This window comes from Sus scrofa, chromosome 15 (assembly GCF_054392235.1).
Source record: "Sus scrofa isolate SSC_HxYL_T2T_F1_AM1 chromosome 15, Sscrofa_HxYL_maternal_Yorkshire_Landrace_v2.0, whole genome shotgun sequence".
In the NCBI taxonomy this organism is placed as follows: Eukaryota; Metazoa; Chordata; class Mammalia; order Artiodactyla; family Suidae; genus Sus; species Sus scrofa.
In genome coordinates, this window is record NC_139397.1 from 85,238,773 (window position 1) to 85,259,535 (window position 20,763).

General features: G+C 36.6%; 1 long non-coding RNA gene across 4 annotated transcripts in view; it reads right to left on the reverse strand.

Annotated features, from left to right (window-relative positions):
* The window catches only part of LOC102163767 (uncharacterized), a 307,735-nt gene that overhangs the window by 202,766 nt on the left and 84,206 nt on the right, over positions 1–20,763 (reverse strand). For all 4 annotated transcript variants that reach the window (XR_014829461.1, XR_014829460.1, XR_002339001.2 and 1 more), the window contains 2 exons: positions 5,532–5,689; positions 5,198–5,304 (listed from right to left, as the gene is read on the reverse strand). This is a non-coding gene — a long non-coding RNA (uncharacterized LOC102163767). The remainder of the gene's footprint in view (positions 1–5,197; positions 5,305–5,531; positions 5,690–20,763) is intronic.

The window sequence follows — 20,763 nt, forward strand, 5'->3', positions numbered from 1 at the left end:
TATGCATAGCATTCCAGAGAATCCTCACTGTGCTTCCGCAGAGGGCATGCCTATTTGTGGCAACCCTGTGTGCCTAGGTTTGCACCTTGGTTCTCTTTTCTAATGCATATTCTGTTAATGACCACCCATAAACCACTTGACCATGAGGTTCCTCTTTCTCTTATTCTTTAGAGGACATATCATGCTTGTGCAAATAGCATGCCAATCTGCACAGGTCCCACCTAGACCATTGTATTATGTCCTCATTCAGCTGACCCCGTGAATAACCCATGCCTGTAGGTCTTTGTTCTTAAGCTTAAGTCATTTACCATTACCGTGACTGTTTCTCAAGCAGGAAGACGGGACAAAGTAAGGAAGGACAAGATGGAGTTTTCAGCAAAGAGGCTAAGAAAATATTATAAAAACATGTCTTGCAACAAAATACCATCCAGGTCTCTCTTCAAAATTAATGAGTCTTCCTAAGTTACATATACCTGGTTCAAATTGAATGATTTGCCTCAGGTCAAAGATAAACCAAAGTGTAGTTTAGAAAAGAGCATCATTATCCTCAATCACTTACTATTTCCTATTAATTTTAATTATAAGACATCGGTCAAAATTTGACAGATGAATAAATTTAAGCAGTCTTTGTCTTTGCACAGATTCTTACCAATAACCAAAGTTACTGATTTGAAAACAAGTATGTACTTTTTTATCCACTGGGACACCATTTGGTATGGCCAAGAGCAACTTACTGAATAGTATAAGGAGAATAGAATAAATAGATAAACAGAGATATTTATAAACAGATAAATATAAAACGGTATGCTAGCAAAAGTTGGGGTGAATCATATTCTACCATGTAAAGTTATAGGAGTCTGCTCCTATTAATATTACTAAATGTGATTTTTTTCCCCCAAGAAGAAGAGAATTATGTTCACTGTTAATCAAAAAAAATTAAATTGGAATGGAGTGATCTGATAAGGGTTAGGCATAGTATTTAGAATCTACTTGTATATTCTTACTAAGAAAAACAATGTGGACAGATGCCCTGAAATGAGAGGAAACTGAGAGTTATTTTCACTGTAACTTTTAATTTTGTCAACATAACCTCAATGTTAAATCAGCTTTAGAAACCAAAGTTACCAGAACTGGACAGCTCTAGGTGGCAAGTTAATGACGGCGCTATGAGACCTATCTTACATCCAAGAACTTTTATAGAGAGAAGAACAAGTAGATTTTAAACAAGAAATCTGTTAAAAAATAATCAGTCAAAATTTAAAATAAGTTGCCCACAGCCTTAAACACATCTTTAGCAAACTGGAAGAGATAGAACTGGATAAGTCAACAAAATTTATTTGGCAATCTTTCAAAGAAATAAAGAAGCATAATATGAACATTTTTTCAGGCCTCAAGAGTATTGGTGAATATTCTACAAACAATGGTATTTCAACATATCACCATTTACAATCACACCAGATGTTATACTTCCAACCCTTATTCCCTGGCTTGTGGTAAAAAGAAAAGGAAAAAAAAAAAATCCTTCTATTTACAGCAATAGGGAAATACAGGTAACTATTTTATAGACTATCAGTTCAAAGATGGTAGGCTGGATAGTTTTGCCTTGAACAGAACTGTATTATAATGGTATATAATGGCAGTATAGATTTATGATATCCTGTTTTCTCAAAACTCAACTAAACTTGAATTTTATTCCATTCACAGTCTTTCAGAGGAAAACTGAAAGAGACATAACCTCTGCAATAGTTAGTGGCAACTTTCTATGAGATTGGAAATGTATTCACTGTGAAAATATTGAGTCACTAAGCCTTCAGACTGCATTCCAAAAGTCTACTAGGGACATTTCAATCAAGGGTGTGAGAATGTGACAGCCAGGCCATTTGGGCTAAAAAGCGCTGTGCAGAATTATGTTGGTGAATCTAGTGCCCTCCAAATGACCTCGTGTGTGGCCATGGTATTAAGTCATGGAGAAACCTATTCATAAGTTGAATATTTTTTTTTTCCAAAAAAAGGAGAAAAAGAAAGAGTCCTGAGTTCCCAGTAAGAATGTTAAATTACCCCAGCTCCCAATGGAATGATTCACTTTCATTTCCAATAGCAGTAAAGCCTATTGACCCCCGTGGTATGATCCTTCTCGCTGCTCATGCAGTACTTTCTTTAATCTTTCGGATCAAAGATTGGTCAATAAAAATCATCTTTTCTTTTGTGGGGAGCAAACAAACCACACTCAGTCCTATGATAATTGTAAGTTTTCACAAAATTCTAGAGAAAGAAATTCCCATGTGTTTTTATTAAATTGGCAAAGGAAAAATACTTGTCTTCTATTTGATAAGCCCATTGAAAATGCACTAGGTTTTCCAAATAAGGGACATATTATTTCTCCTGAGGAGTTTTTGTTCTGGTTCTTTCCCCTTTCTTCCTAAAATTTTAAATGAATTTTGAATCAGTGAAAGATCTCTTATCAATGACCCTGAACACTGAAGTCCAATTTTTCTGTAGAAAAAAAATCACATGGAGGTGTCATTTTGAAAAAAGAACATCAATATAAATGACAGCCTCAATATGAACTGCCCTTTGTAATAAAGGAAACTTGCTTCAATCCCAAACGAAAAGGACAACTTCTTTGGTGAGAGAGTAGACCAGTTGTTTTCTCCATTAAAGTTTTGGTCCACTTTGCTAAGTAGTAGCAAGTTTCAGGAAAAGATAGGAATAATCTCTAATTTTTGTTAGGTCTGTCATAAGTCAGTTGTAATTAGACTCAGTTCATTGACTTATTTCATAATAGGTCATTGATCAATCACTCATGGAATACTCATGGTTCTACTAGATTATTTTGAAGTTGACCAACTGCTAATTATTAAAGTACAATTTGCCATTTCCAATCCCAATAAGCTTTTAAAACTTTATTTCAATTTCATAATTGCTGGTCATAAGGCTATCTATACTGCCTTCTGAACTCTGTTTCTTCCATCCTTGTTTAAATTAAAAAGTGATGGAAAATTAACACTCTGTAGACATGAATTCTATGGGGTGTATTCTGATAACTTTGCCATCAAGAGGAAATAATAATCAATTTCAATTATGTGATATTAAATACCAGTTACAAGAAATGGTTTACTATATATTACTAGGTATTTACATAATGCACTGGGAGAAAATAAGTGACTAAAAATATAAAAATCTGTAGGGACTATGAAATATAAAGAAGGAAAATTGATTGTCAGGGATACAAAACATATTCTAAACTGAGATATATATTTTGACCTATTTTACTCTGCATTAATATGGATATTACTACTGATCTTTTCTGTATACACATGTGTTTAATAGTTTTTTGGTGTCACAGGGAATTTTAAAATTCACCTATTCCATATCTTACAAGGCTCTTATATAGGCAAATGAAAGCATATACTTTAAAATCATTAGCAAAATGAGATTAATTAAATGAATCCAAGAATTATGGTTAGTCACTGCTAATTTGAGAAATTATTCAATGAAACTTTATCACTCTTAAAATCCAGTCATCTTTTTTTTTTGGTCTTTTTAGGGCCACACCTGCAGCATAGGAGGGTTCTCAGGCTAGGGGTCAAATCGGTGCCGTAGCTGCCTGCCTACACCACAGCCACAGCGATGCAGGATCCGAGTCACATCTGTGAGCTACACAACAGCTCACCACAGCAATGCCAGATCCTTAAACCACTGAGGAAGGCCAGGGATCAAACCCATCTCCTCATGGATACCAGTTGGGTTCATTAACCACTGAACCAAAACGGGAACTCCATATCTCTGATTTTTTTAAAAAATAATTAAGAGCATTAGCTTTACAGTTAGAATTAGACTAAAATTCCAGAATCACGACTCATCTTTACAAAGTTCTTATACTTGCTGAGTTTTACTTTCTTCTTTCATAAAATTGGAATTTAAAAAAATATATATTATTGCTTTGTGGTAAGAATTGAATATAAATAGTACATATAAAATGCCTAGTGCCATTCTTGGTTTACTTTAAGGACTCTAAATAGCTAAAGTTTGTTGAGCACTTATTATTGGTGGACTTTGTTCTTAGTACTTTGCTTATATAAACTTATTTAAACTCCAAACTAAACAATAAGGTGAACAGCATGATGACCACATTTTACAGACAAGGACATAGAGAAACGGTAACCTAAGTTCTTGTTGAATGGCAGAGGCAGAATGTGTTTTAATTCAAGAGCTGGATCTTCTGGGTACCAAACTATATTGGCTCTTTAGTTAACAATAACTACTAACTTGTTAGCCATTTATGTTAATGTCTATAGCACTGTCTTGCATTGAAAGTACTTGAGGTTTGCACTCTTTTAATAGGGAAAAGCCTAGCTTTTGGTGCTCAAGGGTAAGCCAACATGGGAAGTCCACTGGATGTCTCTAACTTTCTTCTTCACTATTAGTAAGAAAAACTAACTCTCAGTGCTACAGAGAAGATCACAAAATAAAATGGATATAAATAGGTTAAATACTCAAGATATTTTAGTGGACCATGCTGAACCCCAGGGGAAAAAGTATTCTACCTTAACCTAGTGATCCAAATGCTTGTAAACTCATGCTTTTCAGACTGTTTTTCCCGAATCCAGGCTCCTAGCGACCCTCAGTAAGAGTCAGACAGGAACCCAAACTCCCTCCACTCTACTCCAAACAACCAGAACTGCTTGTGTGAACGTAATTTCATGAATATACTGAATAAAGGATCCCAAAGCTAACAATATTTAAAAATCTCTAAATTCAGCAGTCTGTACTTAGCAGCCAAAATTCAATTACTCTATTAACATTACCACTTATATTACATGCCAAAGAGATTTGGAATTGCTAATTAATTTAAACAGGAATGCTTTTTAAGGATCTACGTATCAAAGAGTATGTTTCCAAATTTTGAGAAAGTTTAAGAGGTTCAAAGTTTTCAAGCAGTACTTTCCCAAACTTTGGTGAGTGTACAAATCACCTGTAGATCTTATTCAAATGCACATTCTGATTAAGTAGGACTAGGCAGGATCTGAAATCCTTCATTTCTCACAAGTTCTCAGGGGATGACAATGTTGCTAGTCTCTCTCTAGTTCCTGTGACTCACCAACGCAGAGGTGAAATGCCCCTAGTCTGCTGGATATAGACAGTGGGCTTCTGAGAGTCAGGGAGTACACTTTCAAAGAAGAAAGAATCCACTTACTTTTCTGTAGGTGATTGAGATTTTTCTGGTTCTTGTTTAAAAATTATCTGCAAGCCACAGATTGATTTTGTGTTTCGATTTGCATTATTTCCTATGTCTCCATAAGCCTGTGAGTACAAAATTAAGAGAAAAGGTATCAGGGACAAGTAACTCTTAAGTATTTAGATCAGAAATTAGATTTAAGTCATCCTTAAGAATTAAAAAATAAAAATAAATGTAATGTGACATAAGTTGTGTCAACAGCCAGCAGTGAAGAAGCTGGAAAGGAGGAACTGCCTGGAAATTTTTAAGAATAATAATTCTCCCACAGGACCAAAAAAAAAAAAAAAAATACCTTTTTTATCTTATTTCTTTCAATGCAAAGTGTTCAAATGATATTAGCAGCCAAAACCCATGGTGCCGACAGGTGAGTGTAGACATATCCTAGGAGATTCCATGCCTGGGGCCAGGCACAGATGGCTGTCAGTGATCCTGTTCGGTATTAGAAACCTCCTGCAGCATGAGAACCAGAGCAGAATATAATTTAGACCACATTGCAAACAAAATCAAGTGGGAGAGAATTTCACTTGTAAATGTTCATTTGCCAAAAACACAAATAAACAAAACCAATCTATCTACACAGCATTGTGTTCCCCTGAGGCAAGTGATTACATCTATGCATTAGCTGGTTTCAGGGAGAGCTTTGTGAGCCAAGATAATTAAGTGCTGTCCTGCCCAGAAGCAGGGGGATGGGTAAAATGACCTCTTGAAGTCCCACTCCTATAATTTAGGAAATGGTTACTGACTCCTTCAATATAACCACAGAAGTGGCGGTAAAAGGGTTAGCAGGCACTGATAGCCAAAAGGCATCACACTTTAACCTTCTGTCAGATATGCCAGAATATTAGCAGGGAAAATGTCTTTGCTTCCAATTCTGGAAAGTTCCAAATTCCTGAGGTCCTTTACTCCTAGTGGAAGTCATCATATAATTTCCTATTGAATCTCCAGGGAATCTCAGAACTTTTATGGGTAACTGCACTGTGTTGGTAAACAAACACAGATTTTTAAAAATTTTTTTAACTTGCGGTTTTTGCAGGAAAGATACAAAATCAAAGGCCTTAAAGCATCGTGAGAGATTATCTTAATGATTCCAGACATATTAATTAAGACTAATTTTGAGTAATACTCAGTTATACAGAACGGCATTGGCTGAGAAATTTTTAATATATGTTGAAACATGAAAAGATGCTCAACATCATTAATTATCAGATAAATACAAATTAAAACTACAATGAGGGAGTTCCCAATGTGGCTCAGCGGTTATGAACCCAACTAGTATCCATGAGGAAGCAGCTTCAATACCTGGCCCTGCTCATTGGTTTAAGGATCCAGCATTGCTATGAGCTGTGGTGTAGCTTACAGATGTGGCTCAGGTCCCAAGTTGCAGTGGCTGTGGTGTAGGCCGTCAGCTGCATTTCCAATTAGACTGCTAGCCTGGGAACTTCCATATGCCTAAAAAGACAAAAACAAAAACAAAAACAAAACACTACAGTGAGATACTACCTCACACTTGTCAGAATGGCTATCATCACAAAGTCCACAATAGCACATGTTGGTGAGGATGTAGAAAAAAGGGAAACCTTGTACACTGTTGGTAGGAATGTAAATTGGTGTAGCCACTGTGGAAAATAGCATGGAGGTTTCTCAAAAAACTAAAACTAGAACTACTACATGACCTAGCAATCTACTCTAGAGTATATACCCAATAAAGCAAAAACACTAAGTTCAAAAGATACATGCACCCCAATGTTCACAGTAGCTTTATTTGCAACTGCCAAGATATGGAAGCAACCTAAGTGTCCATCAACAGATGAATGGGTAAAAAAGATTTGAGACACACACACACACACACACATACACAATATGGAATGCTACTCAACCATTAAAAAGAATGAAATTTTGTTATTTGTAACAACATGAATGGAATTGGAGGGTATTACACTAAGTGAGCTAGGTCAGACAGAGAAAGACAAATACTGTGTGACAGCATTTATATGTGGAAACTAAAAATTAAAACAAAATAGTAAATATGTATAAAAAAAGAAACAGACTCACAGATATAAAGAACAAATTCCCCAGTGGGGAAAGGGGAGGGAGAAGGGGCATGAAAAGGGGAGAGAATTAAAAAATATAAACTACCATGTATAAAATAAATAAGCTATGAGGAAGTTCCCTTGTGATTCAGCAGGTTAGGGATCCAGCATTGTCACTGTTGCAGCTCAGGTTGCTGCTATGGTGCAGGTTCAATCCCTGGCCCAGGAATTTCCACGTGCTGTGGGTATGGTCAAAAAGAAAAAAAAATCATTTGAGGAAATATATTACAACACAGAGGTTATAAGCCAATATTTATAATAGCTCTAAATGGAATATAACCTCTTAAAATTATGAACCACTGTGTTGTACACCTGAAACTTATGTAACATTATACATCAACTATACTTAAATAAAACTTTTTAAAAAAGGGACATACACAATCACACACATATATATGTGTATACATATATATATATATGTCATAAGATTTGATAAATTATACTCTATGTGGATGATCAAATTCCAAAGAATTTAAATACCTGATCCTGAACGCTTCTGCTAACTCTCAATGGTTGTCTTTGTCTTGTGTTAGATAAGAGGGAAATTTGGACAAGAGATTAAATGACTTTGCCAATCTATTACCAACTACTAAAAATAAAATCAATCAAAAAAGCCAAATTCATCTGCCAATGGAGGTTCAAAAGAATTTTCATTGATGAAAGAGGATAAATATTATTATGGGATGTTATGGGTGCTGTGATGTATTTCTATGTGGTTTGGACCAGGCTGTCAATTTCCAGTTTAGAATCTGTAATACAGAAATGCAGCAGCAACCAGGCCTCCCTATGAAATCCTTTCACAGGCTTTTTGGCTTTTCTTTTATGGAATGAAGTTTATGATTTTGTATTCATGGATCAGTTGAATCCTCCTGCCTTTCCCCACTAGACCGTAATTCCATGTTGACAGAGAGGTTTTTGTTCTTTCCCTCTTGAATCCACAGCACTTCCTAATCCTAATACCTTGCACACAGTAGGTCCTAAGTAAGTAGTCACTGAATAAATTTTTTTAAAATTGGATTTTTAATATGTAAAATTTCCTTGTGCTACCAAAGGTTTACTGAACCTTTGATAAAGATACTTTTCTTAGGTAGAGTTCATTTTAATCATGGAAATGGTATATTTAAATATTAATACCTTTCACAGAACTATTGCTTTGTCTGTGGAACTGATTTCTCATTGTCCTTGTATCTTAAGCTAAACAAGTAAATTAGTCCCATGTTATGGATGATAAGAGAGAAGGACAAAGATTCCCGATTAGCAAAATTAATATCCCAGATAAACAGGGAATTAAAAGCCAGATATGTAATCAGGTTCTTAAAATATTCTGTTACCTGTTCAACCACGAAGTACAACTCCCTCCATTACTAATAGAGTTCATCCATTAGCTCAACAATTACATTAATGGAAGCACTATTTAAATCACATGAATACCTAATGACTTATTTTTAAATTACATGTATTTTAAAAGTAAATATGCAGTATAAAAATTCATCTGCATGCAATTAATAAATAACACTTAAGATTCTTGTTTTATTTTTTCATACATTGTAACATACAACATTTTTGCTATAATAGAAGCAACCGATCAGAAAATATCAAGGTTTATTTTTTAAACAAAGCACTCAGATACTAAAAAAACTGAATACTTCATAAAGAAAATAGGTTGCTTTTCCTTAAAATTGCCTCTAATGTTAGCTGAATATTAATAAAATCCATAAACCATTAGTACATTATAGCTGCTTTGTTCTGAATTACACAGACCTTTTATGTTTATTCCTCAGTGAAAATGCATAAAAAAATGAAATCCACTCTAATTGTACTCTCTGAAGATAGCTGGTAAAATCATTTCTAGCAGCTATAAATCAATTGTAGTATTAAAATGACCTGCCAGGTGCATCTTCTGGGTATCAGACTAATTAAGGGAATGTATTAATTGCAACTATTCATCAACACCACCAACGTTGTTAGGTAACCCTTACAATGAATCTTTTTTACCATATTATCTAGCAATAAAACTACAGTTTTATAAAACGTGAAGAAAAAAACAAAGCTGGGAGAAGGGTTTGCGCTTCTGCTTCTACATTTAAAAAAGGTCTTCCACAGTGTTGCAAGATGGCTAGAATAGAATTTTTCCTACACAAAAATCTTTACGTCACCTTTATGCTTGGTGTCTATTATATTTTATATTAGAAAGCACCTTTAATATGTTAATAAGTCAATTCTGGAGTTTAAAACAATTATTTTACTGTTTTATCATTGATGGATATATATGTCATATATATGTATATGTATAAAACAGCATTACATGGTTACATGTTTGTGTATGTGATATATACACATATATATACATATATATGTGTGTGTGCATATATATATATATACTTCTCCAAATTTTAGTCAATTAAACTGTAGTGGTAATTAGTATCAAAAGAATGTCAGAAAAATGTACTTTGATCTTCAGTGGTAAACTAAGTAGGCTTTTGAAATTAATTTCAAATGACTGCCATATCAGTTTTATATTTTTCACTCCTCAACAAAGAAAAATAAAATCTAAAAAAGTGTTACAAAACAAGAAGTGTTTTTTCTTTCTTAATGAGCCAAATACTTAGAGCTTTACATATCTCACTGGTTCTAAAATCAACATTAATTCACTTTGTCATTATAGTAATATTTTTTGAGTTTGGCTCTCTTTAAATATAAACAATACAAATGAAAAAAAAAATGACAAATTCCAAGTGGAAAAGACTGCCATTTTTCATTCTTCTGTGTAAATCACTTGGAGACTCTGAATTGGCTACGAATATCTCTGAAAAACCAGTTGCTTTGGTACAGGTTGCATACTGGTGTTTGGCCATGATGGAACAACCTCAGGTAATGCTGTCCTGTGAGGCTTGTGCTGAGAAAAAGGAACTCCCCTCCTCCTGCATGGCTGGAATTTTAAGGTGGGACAAGAAATGTGTTTACTTATAACAACTGCCCTAAATCTAAGAATAATCTACCAGTCTTCTGCAAGGGGTACATTGGAGATAACTAATTGATAGGCACTGTCTTCAGCTCACCAATGGAAAGGCAAAGTCAGTAGCCCCGTATCAGTGATTAGAACTATAAATTCTCTCTTGTTCTCTGTTTCCCAAGGAGCTAAGATAGAAAAGAACAGGAAAAAAGGACTGAAGTCTAAATGGCCCAAGGCCCCCATGTAAGGGCCAGAGGACTAGGGCCTCAGGCTAGAGAGCCCAACAACTACAACTGACCCTTCACATCCAGAGGTTCCACATCCACAGACATAACAAACCACAGAAATAAAATATATATATATATATTTTTAATTCTATAAAGTTTCAAAAAGTAAAACTTGAATATGTTCTACACTGGCACCTATTTACATAGCATTTACATTGTATTAGGTATTATAAGTAATCTAGAGATGATTTAAAGTACATGGGAGGATGTGTTTAGGTTATATGCCAATACACTACCATTTTATATAAGGAACTTAAGCATCCACAGGAGTCCTGGAAACAATCCCCCAAAGATGCCAAAAGTGTACAGGAAAGCCCTGGCAATAAAAAGAAGTCATTCATTTAAGCAGTTCTGCCCTCAGTGAGCACTGGGCATTTGAGCAGTCAAGACCAGCTTGTAAAGAGCAGAAGAAAAGTGATTTGAGTACATCTCCAGCAGTGTACCAAAAGAGGAGAGTGGAGAAGAAACTATATCCTCTGCCCATGACTACCTGAAGGGTCTCACTTGCTTTTCACTCTGAAAGCTAGGAGTTCCCATTGTGGCTCAGCAGAAACAAACCCAATTAGTATCCACGTGGACAGGGGTTCGATCCCTGGCCCTACTCAGTGGGCTAAAGCATCTGGCATTGCCATGAGCTGTGGTATAGTCACAGATGAAGCTCAGATTCTGCACTACTGTGGCTGTGGTGTAGGCCAGCAGCAGCAGCTCCAATTAGACCCCCAGCCTGGGAACTTCCATATGCCATAGGTGCAGCCCTAAAATGCAAGAAATAAACAAACAAACAAACAAAAAACACAGGAAAAAAAAAACTCTCAAACCTACCTCTAGAGAAAGAACTGTAAAATCTTAACGTTAATACCATTTATTGATTATTCACCCTGTGCTGAGCCTTTTGCAAATATTATCTACATATCCTCATTTCATCCTCATCACCATCCTAGATGAGGGAACTGAGATACAGTGACAATAAAAAAACTCTGCATGAAATTCCATAATTAGAGGGAAATAAGATTTTGGCTCTAGTTCTGCTGAAAGATAATCCCATTCTCTTAATCAGTATACTATACTATTTTTAAATATTCTCATGGAATTCGAATCATCTTGATGTACAAGTTAAAACATGAATTTCTCAGGGTTCTCTTTCAGCACCCTGACTTTTATTTCTCAGCTTAGGTCCACCAAACAATGCCCACTAGGCCTATGTCTTCCAAAGGTCCTATATATATTGGGGAGCACACGTTCAACCTCTGCAATTTTACATTTTGATATCTCTCATGAGGCCAGACTGGAAGACATGCTCACATTAAATGAAAGATATAATCTTTTTGTGCATGTCATATTTCCCCACTGAAAAAAAAAATGCAGATTTTCAGATCTTTGTTTATCCACCTGGGTTTTCACTTTGTGTTATTTCAGGAAGATTTTTTTCTTCCAAGTAAAAGGGGATAAAAAATTGATATATTAATAACTACCCTATGTAGAGCCTAAGAAAGTTTGCACAACACAGAACAGCAAATGTGACATGCTTCTCTTTATTCAAAAGTCAAATTAAACCTAGCAGAGAAGCACGTATCAGGCCACAGCTACGAATCTATACTGTTAGGACCAGAGTCACAATAACTGTGACTGCAGTGACTGACTAAAGATCAGGTATTTTCCATACAATTAAAATAACTGTACCCTGTTTTCATATGTTCTGACTTAAAGAAACAAACAAACAAAAAATATGTTATTTTGAATGTCTCATCTGCAAACAGGGCCAGTTCACTTATTTATACTAATCTAGGAGAGTAGAACAGAATAATCCCAAAGTCACCTCAGGCTCTGAAATAAGTGTGTTTGGATAGTTCCTTTTTGGTACAGGGATGCTGTATGAGGCTTTTTTTATTTTTATTTCTCTACTCTTAAGCTCAAAAAGGAAAAAAAAAAATCAGTTTCATCATCTCTCAGTTTTATCCACTGCAGTGGTTTGTGGACACTGTAAAAGAATGAAATAGACTTAATTCAGAAAATGCTTGTAAGCTATTCAATTTTCCCAGTCAGTCCCATTGGTTGACACCTTCTTGAAATTCTCTCCATGCTGGGAATAATTAACTCCCACTCAAGCTGACATTTTGTATGGCTCTTCATCTTTCTGTGTATATATCAAAGGCATGATTATCTCTGACAACATTCAAGCTTATAAATATAATATCAGATTTTTCATGTTTCTTCTTTTACCTTTGACACAGAGTCCATCATCCACTAATTCTTTCAAATCTATCCACTGTCAGGCCTTTCCTTTACCTGTATGATACACAACAGCATTTTTTTTTTCGAGATATTTCTGCTTTCCCAGTCTCCACTCCATCCTATAGGTAAAGGAATTTCTCTGTCACATTTTGATCTTGTTAGTTCACTCTGCTGGATAGCTCTTGGGCCACAAATCCTCTGAAATTCAAATTACAATTCTAAAGGACAGTGCTGAAGTGTTATCCTTTAGAAGACCTTTCTCAGTTTTCTCAAGAAAGCCAGCTTCTTCTTGCTCATTGCCACCACTGTACCAGTACACAGCTCCATTTTACACCTTCCAATGTGAAGAGTAGTAGTTCATTATTTGATGCCTCATTAAACAGTCAACACCTCAAATGCAGAAATCATGGTTTATATATCTCATAAATCTAGCAGCTAGTATTTTGCTTGGCATAAAGTGGCACTCATTAAGTGTTTGTTGAATAATGAATGAAGACTCTATTAATTATCCCACCACTGCCTTGCTACACATATGCCACTCCTCTCAACCCTGTCCAACGAGTCCTGCTTAAAAGATCCTCTAAAAATTTAAATTAAAATGATCTCACCTCCAAGTTATGGCAGACATTCCCTCTAAACTTGAATGAGCTTTTCCCTTCTCTGTCAATCAGGCCTTTCAAAGTGCTAATCAATATGAACCTTATCCCTTTAAGAAGGATTATTATCACAGCTCACTCTACAAGTCACTCAGCAATTTGATGACGATAAATAACATTAACTAGAAGCCTACTATATTAATTTCTGTATATCAATTATCTCTTTTAATTTACCACATTTTTGAAATGCATGGAATGAATATAACATTATTCCTATTTTACAGACCAGTACCTGAAGCTGAATGCAGAATAAATAACCCTGGTTAGCTCCAACATTTTTGTCATTGACTAGGACAGAGTCTTGTATTAAAGGATGAACAAAGTCTTTGGAGTCTGGGATATCTTCCAAATTCTACCTTGACAATTTATGACCTACAAGACTATTCAAGAAGCCAATCTGTTCTTCAGTTTTCTAATTTACAAAAAGAAGATAAGACATCCAAGAACTGAATTTCTTTTTTTCCTATTCCCAGACAGAATATATTTTACATGCAGCCATCAATAAACAGTATTGATGATGGTGACGTCTACAAAAGTTGATGCCTTTTGCTCTCTACATGCACAATACAAAGAGGGTGGATTTTGTGTTCTTCATCACCCAAAAATACCTATAAAGTTCATTCATATTTAGCAGTGTTCGGAACAAGAATTTTATTAATATTTTTAAAAGTTAATAAACTGTTGGAATTTTTAGTTAATCACACCCCATCTATGTAGACCTACTACTACTACTACTAAAGACAAATAATAGGGGAGTTCCCGTGGCGGCACAGCAGAAATGGATCCAACTAGGAACCATGAGGTTCCGGGTTCAATCCCTGGCCTTGCTCAGTGGGTCAAGGATGCGGTGTTGCCATGAGCTGTGGTGTAGGCCATAGACGTGCCTCAGATCTGGCATTGCTGTGGTGTAGGCCAGCAACTATAATTCTGATTCAACCCCTAGCCTGGGAATCTCCATATGCCATGGCTGCGGCCCCAAAAAGACAAAAGACAAAAGATGAAAGAAAGAAAGAAAGAAAGAAAGAAAGAAAGAAAGAAAGAAAGAAAGAAAGAAAGAAAGAAAGAAAGAAAGAAAGAATAAAAATAATAAACAGAAAAATATAACTATACTGTATTGCAAGATAAGAAACTTTTCTTGTTATAAAAGTGAGAAAAAATAGCTAAGAAATCATAACATTATTTCCATTTCATTAGGGAGACTTTACCAGGGTTAGGGTAACAGCATCTAAAATAGGTTTCTAATGGAATCTTTTAGTACATACCTAGATGATCATTTCTCATCCTTTAAATCACAAGGGGAGATGTGACAACTTCAATTTCTTAATGTAGCTGTTTGAAACACTCTTTTGTGACACTCTCATCATAACACTTAGTTAAAGCCTGCTGCAACCTTAAAATGGGAACCAAATGTCTCCTGTCAAGAAAGAAACTTAGCACATAGTAATATAACCAAATGTTACAATTTATCCTTTGACTGCCCTGGAATTTTCCTGTCAGGGTGCTATTTCTAACTAGTCTCCTCACTTTCCTTGGATTTTGCTTCTGACACAATCAAAAGGGACTCCTGGAAATTATTGATCAGCTGTGGCCCTGCAGTGAGAGTCTGAATGCCATTCAATAATAGTTGCTTGCCAAGAAAGCGCAACGTGCTGCAAGTTGTCGTGAATTCCCATCATGCTGGTTTCCTTTAGGTTCACTGATGCCTCAAAAGGAAGCCTGAAAAGCAGAGACGCGACTGATGTGGATGGCAAGAGAAGGAATCACAGGTGGGATTTAAGGGTAACATCAAGAAAACATTTGTTAAAAAACATAAAACTCTCTCGGGTGCTTGCACGCACCCTCTCTAGCACTGCCGTTTCGACAACACCCGCTCTCTGCAGTCCTTTATTCTCCAGTCTTCTCAAAGGACTACTGAGCCAAGAGCAATAACACAACAGGGAGTACTTATGTCAGCCCGCACACACATTTCTGTGAACTGAAATATGAGGTGTGGCTAAGTAGACCTCACTATTACATATTTTATCTGTGTGTTCACTCCCTAGAATTGCTCTCCTATTACTGCCCTGATTGTAGCTAAAAATAATAAATGAAAATATTGAAAGATGACACTCTAAAGTCATAATGGAAAATACAGGCACATAAAGTAGCACTGAAATACCTGGGTGGCCATTTAACTAGGACTGCAGACGTCCTGACCACATGCAACAGAGCAGCTCACATCTCCCCTTCTCTGTAGCTACAAAATGTACTCTCAGCACATTGGAACACGGAAACTTTGAGAGTTGGTTTTCCTGGTAGCAAATCCCTGGCACCTCTTTAACTCATACACCTAAAGTTATTGGGGCACAAACATAAGTCACAATAAGCTGAGGGGGTTGCCCAAGCTAACATAACATAAATAGCTACATATTTCTTATGTCAAGCCAATACCATCAAATCATACTGGTTGCACTGGGAATGTTGCATACTGTCCAATCTCTGAATAGATTGAAGCTCAGTTATTTCAGAGAATGTTCATGAAAACCTGGTGAAAGAGTGACTATAATATTCTTAAGAAGAAATAGCTCTGTTCTTAAATGTAAGGACCTATATTCTATGAAGAAAATGATACCCTGGTCAATACCTTTGGGAAGTTTTTTACTGCATCCTGGAGATGTACAGTAAAAAAAAAAGTCTTGAGATACCTTTTTCATGAGTGCCATTCTATTTAATATTCCATGAAACACAGTGGAAATCATTGTTTTATATATCTGAGAGAGTAGAAATTTTTGTGCCCCTCTTCTTTTAACTTGAATTCCCCCTACTTCATTTTCATTACTGAACAGACATGTTAGGACCAAACTCAGGTGTGCCAAGCAATATTGAGAAGTATTATGCTTAAGGGTGGCATAAAGTTTATCTATATAGTGTCATCCTTTGAGTTCATTATCTAGACATCAATTTAAAGATTCCTTAGAACTTGACAACTGAAGTCTTTATGCTGGAGGACAAGACAAATCCACCTCACACTAGCTGTTATTTTTATTATGAGACTTATATACCCTTTGGATGGTGAAAAAAAATTTTTTTAATTGTCTGCACTGAACAAGGAATCATGGGGTTAATACTACTATGCAAACTCATGCCCTCCAATTCTGCCCAACCTTCACTAATAACGACACATCTGCTTGGATTATCTGGAGCAAAACAATCATGGATCCAGCAAACTAGTTTTGGTCTAGGAGGAAAGTTCAAACTACCTGTTAATTCATAAAATCTCTTTCACTAAGGTTACTTTTCAGTGTACTACTTTCTAGTTACTCAGATTCAAAACTTTCTTGGTGCCTTTTAACATCAATTGGTGATTTTAAAATGCCTGGAGAGTTTAGTCTCTATCTTGAAACTAAACAAGAAATTCTCTGTTCTTTAACACTCTTGTTGTACTTTCTCCCCCTTCCTTTTGTCCTCTATCTCCTATTTATCCCTTTCACCTTCTCTCCACTTGCCTCATTCTCTTGATCCATCAGACATAGCCCAGCCATCTGATAGCTGTACCTTAAAGTAATTTTGGACAGACGCAAAAGGCCCTGGAATCCTTAGTAAATCTCCTTCAGATCCAGCTACTGAGTGCTGGTTAGGCTCCTGAATAGCCAACAGTCTTTTCAGGCAACTACCTTGGAAATTGAAAACCTGTTAGAGCATCCGTGGAATAAGGTGCGCCCTGAAACAAAATCATACAAATAGAAAAGAAAATGTCCTTTCAGTGTTAAGTTAAGACACTCCTGAAACAATTGAAAGGAAGACAAGCTCTAGGTGATCTCTATTGATGAGCCTCAAAGTGGCTGGTGCTTAGAAGCTGACTGGTTATTTTGCCTGCATTTCAGGTGTCATTAGGCCTCTGCCCTAAATGCCGAGTAGCTTACTCTACTGCACATAGCTTCCTGTCTGAGAGGCAATAGCAAATCTGAGATGAATGCATATTTGAGAGTTACTAACAGGGAGCAATGCTCCATAAGCAATATGCACGGAGCATTCCAGCCAGCAATGCCTGATACTTTGTTCAAGGGAAAAGTAACTGCAAATTTAACTACTGCAGCTGCTTCTGTTTTTTTGCTTTCTGTCCCCAACCTCCACAAATGCGCTCCTCCTCCATTCCTCCTGGGGAAAAACCATCATCCTCTCCCTTGGCCACTTCTTGGACTCACTAGTCCCTAAATTACTTTCCTTCCCCACTCCTCTCACAACTTTACTCTCTTTCCCATTACTGACTAAACTGCATTGAGCCAGAATGTTTGACAAGGATCTACAAATATGTCAAACAAATGTCTCTGCAGAGCCAAATTTAGAGTAACTTTCTCTGCCTGTTGAGATCATCTCTGAAATTATTCCTATGGTTCAACATTTTCACTTCTGCCTAATGCACAGGGTATTTGTAAGCAGGTGATTTTATTTTTGTGTGCCAGACTGCCACTATTAAAAGCGTCTAATGTGCCGAACATAATGCATTTCCAAGAAATTCAAGTCACACCACCCATTGACTTCTCTTAATATACTCCCCTCTCTTCCTGTCTCTGTTCCTCACTTCCCCCTCCCCAGGCCCACTTGTTTTGCCTCTTATTTCTCAAGCTCCCTCCTCCCTTGTTCTCTTCCAGTCTTCCCCAATTAAAACAGATTCTTCATCAGGCCATTTCTGGTCACCCTGATACCCTCCTAACAATGCATACCCATCTTTCCTTTCCCATTTCCACTCTCGTCTTCACCTTGACTCATCCCCTGGTCCCAGGACAACTGAGCTCTGCAAGATTGGGACAAGGATCAGGAGCAGGAAATTTAACAATGGCAGAGCTGTGACAAGTTAATTCAACTCCTGCTGTTAAATTAACCAGCGTTCCAGCCGAGTTAACGCGTCACCCAGTTTCAAAAGGTTAAGCTCCAAGCTTAATCTTATTCATCATTATGAACTCTTCAAATTGGCTGAAATATTTAAAATTCAGTGAAACGCAAGGACTGTAGGAGACATTTAAGAGCCAACTACCCAGTCTTCAAAAAATGGAGAAATAATCTACAAAGATTAGGAAAAGAAGGCTTCAGAATGGGTGGATGGAGACACTCGAGAACCAGGTTAGAGTGAATGATAAAAGGACGTGGAGGACAAGGACATCTTATCTTTCCACCATCATGATAGAGGTTCAGGCGTTAGGAAGAAAGTTAATGGAGCACCCTGGAAATGCCTGTCCTATCTCATCATAAGCAACAGACCAAAACTGAATGCTAATGAAAGGAGCATGTACAATAATACCTCCTAAGCTCTCGGCTTCTCTTTGGACTTCGGACACAGATGGGAGGTGGGCCACAGCGTGCCCACCACTTATTGGAGGGAGATCCCAGTCTCCTGCGTGCTCTCTACGCTGGCTTCTGTGATAGCACACAGCCTATTTGAATTTTGAGAGAGCAACTAACTATGCAGCAGGAAAGAAGACTAGAGGAGCTAAAGCAGCATTTCTTAGCAAAATGTTTAGTAGACAGTGGGACTTAATAAAGGTTAACTCCTTCATTATCAATATTACTTTTATTATATACTTTCAATTATAAACCTCTGTAGACTTTTGAACAGGGTAGCAACTGAGATGGAGGAAAATGATATCCCACACATCCCTTTCCTTTCCTCAATCTCTCACACCAAGTGGAAGTGTATGGACTTGTTTAAGATGTTATTTCACATGTACATGAGCCACTGCTACCAGCCGCAACCCAGGGCGTTTCACACACATAGCCACATTTTTCCCAAGCGGTCCTCAGCCTCAATTTTCTCCCTGCTCCTGTTGGCCACACATACATGCTGTTACAAACTCCTTCATGCTCCACCTTTTCACAGAAAGTTTTGTATTAGGATCATCCACCCTTAATTTTCCAACATAATCATACTTCAACTTCTCACAAGAGGTAGTGTTACAATTTATAATGATACTGCTTTGCTGACTGTATACTTGATCTGTTTGTATATTTTATTGCACCTCAGGTATTTAGAGGGCAAACCAAGCCTGTCTATTTTTAATACACACTCTGTATGACTAATACAGTGTTAACCATCTCTTGAGTTCCTAATAAATAAGACTATGAGCATCTGTGTGCCCTCCATCTTAATTTTGTGCCATATTTAACTTATTCCTCTCTCACACACACATACGCACACACATGCACACACAACCATCCTTTAATTGGTTATACTATCCCTAGTATACTGGTAAAAACCCCAATACAAGGCATATAGGCTAAACTGTTAAGCAGTAGTGAAGATGGTGATTATCTTGCCTTTATGGCTTTAACACATATGCCTCTATAATCTCGCTATTAAATAAGATGCTGTTGTGATTGATTATATTTTCCAGTAATTGTCACAACATTATCTCTGATCTCAAATGCCCATATGCAGTGTGACCTTGCCACTTCCCCATGAAGAGATGAAATTGAATCTCCTCTCCTTGAGTTTGGGTCAGCCTTGGTGATTCAATTGAAACCAATATGATGTGGCAAAAGTGAAGGTGTATGGCATGTGAGCCCAGGTCAAACGAAGCATTCTGACTCTTGGAAAGCTATTTCTCCAGATGCTGTCTCTCAGAACATACTCTCTTACAACCAGCCACCAACCTCTGAGAGCCCAAACTAAATGATGAGAATGTACATAGGCACTCTGATCAAAAGGCAAGAGAGCCCAGCCTTTGAGTCATCTCAACCCAAATGTCAAGGGTGTAAGTGAAAATCCACAAGGTGATTCCAGCCTTTGAGTCATCTCCATCCATCCAAGTCCTCAACTGAGGCCCCAACATCAAGTAACAGAGACAGCGCATCCCCACTGTGACTAGTCAGAATCCTGACCCACAGGGTCTGTGAGCAGAATAAAATGGTTGCTTTACACACCTAATATTGATGCTTATTGCATTAAATGTTTTTATTAGAAATCATTAATTTTTGTGAGAAGAGTTTTGAGCATCTATGAAGATGATCACATTTTTTGTCTTCTTGGATCTTATGCTGAATTATATTGATATAGGTTTCTTAATATAAATCCAGATTTACCTTTATGAATCAAATCTTATTAGTTATGTATTATTTTAAAGGTACTTTTGAAGACTATTTGCTATTAATTTAGAATATTTATATAAATATTCATTGGTTAATATTGGAATTGATTTCTTTTTTTACAGTTTTATATCAGGTATAAGTATCAATGTTGTATTTACTGCACATAAAGAATTTGCAAGTTTTTTTCCTTTCCTATGATCTGGAACAATTTAAGCAGAACTAAGATTATCTTTTCTTTGAAGGT